General features: G+C 37.1%; 1 protein-coding gene across 1 annotated transcript in view; it reads left to right on the top strand.

Moving 5' to 3' along the window:
• The window catches only part of LOC106528469 (hexokinase-1), a gene marked incomplete in the record, with an annotated part of 72,819 nt that overhangs the window by 37,156 nt on the left and 34,466 nt on the right, over positions 1–1,197 (top strand).

Raw genomic sequence — 1,197 nt, 5'->3', positions numbered from 1 at the left:
TATGCTTTCTTACTGAAGCCATAAACATAAGAAAAATAAATGACCAAGAAGCAGCAAAACTTGCAGTCCACAACAAGTTTTATTTTAAATTAACACCACGAATCAAACGTCTGTTTGTATAAATGACTTCCTGAAACTGCAACATAATGAGTTGGGTTGAAAACAACCCATATTCTGTCATTAGATGGCAGCGTTGTGCAAAAACAGTTTATGTTGTTACTGGGAATATATATATTTTAGTGAAGTGAGCCAATTTTGCAGTTCTAATTAGCTTCCACTAAAATATTTAGTGTACTTTAGCAGATGCGGAAGTAAAGAAAATATTAGCGGTTTAGAATTAGCGGAACTAACTTTTGAATTAGGGCTGCCCACCACTGCTAGCAGTTATGCACTTCTGGGGACACGTTGCCATGATGTTCTGGCAACGCCCTTTGGCAGCTGCTAGTCATGAAAAATTTATGGGTTTTTAAAAGTGTCTAAACTTTACATGACAGTTTTGAAGCCATTAGGATGAAAGATTTTAGTGAGATTTTCTCAGACACAATCAGGTTTGTCTGCTACTAGGTGGCAAAGTTATTGAATTTACAACATTAGAATATACAGTGATGTTAACCTCAACAGCATTTTAAAGTAGAGATGAGCGTATTCAGACAAATCCAATGCGGTGTGGGCGTTGGTGTGAATTGTATTGAAAATGCTATTGATATTGTGCAGCATCACCAAGAAGCTTTRGTCCAAATTTGAAGTAGATACGCTCAGATTTGAGGACGTGATAGCGTTTGGTGTGACATTTGAGAAAAATCACCAAAGTTTCTCATTTTTTTCAAAATGGCTGACTTCCTGTAGGTTTTAGAATATGGTGCCAAGAAACCTTTTGTCAGTACTGGACTGRTGTACCTACTGCATGTACCRAATTTCAYATGTGTATRTTTAAGTCATAAGAGGGGCTGATGCTTAGAGGGCGCTAAAAAGCCAATTTGTAACACCCACATCTGGATGTTTGCACCTCCCCATATTTACATATATTATGCATACATTACATATTTTATATTTATATGTAATTGCCAAGTTTCATCATGATCAGTCCATTAGAACATGGTGGAAAAAATCCTTCAGTTGGCAGAAAAATAACTCGAAGCACTGGGAGAGTGCAAACCTCCACCAAGACCAGTTTCCTCCATCCTGTAAGAGTTAATG

Source organism: Austrofundulus limnaeus, unplaced genomic scaffold (assembly GCF_001266775.1).
Source record: "Austrofundulus limnaeus strain Quisiro unplaced genomic scaffold, Austrofundulus_limnaeus-1.0 Scaffold383, whole genome shotgun sequence".
Taxonomy (NCBI): Eukaryota; Metazoa; Chordata; class Actinopteri; order Cyprinodontiformes; family Rivulidae; genus Austrofundulus; species Austrofundulus limnaeus.
The sequence above is the reverse complement of the archived record's forward strand: the minus strand, read 5'-3'. Positions and strand labels throughout refer to the sequence as shown.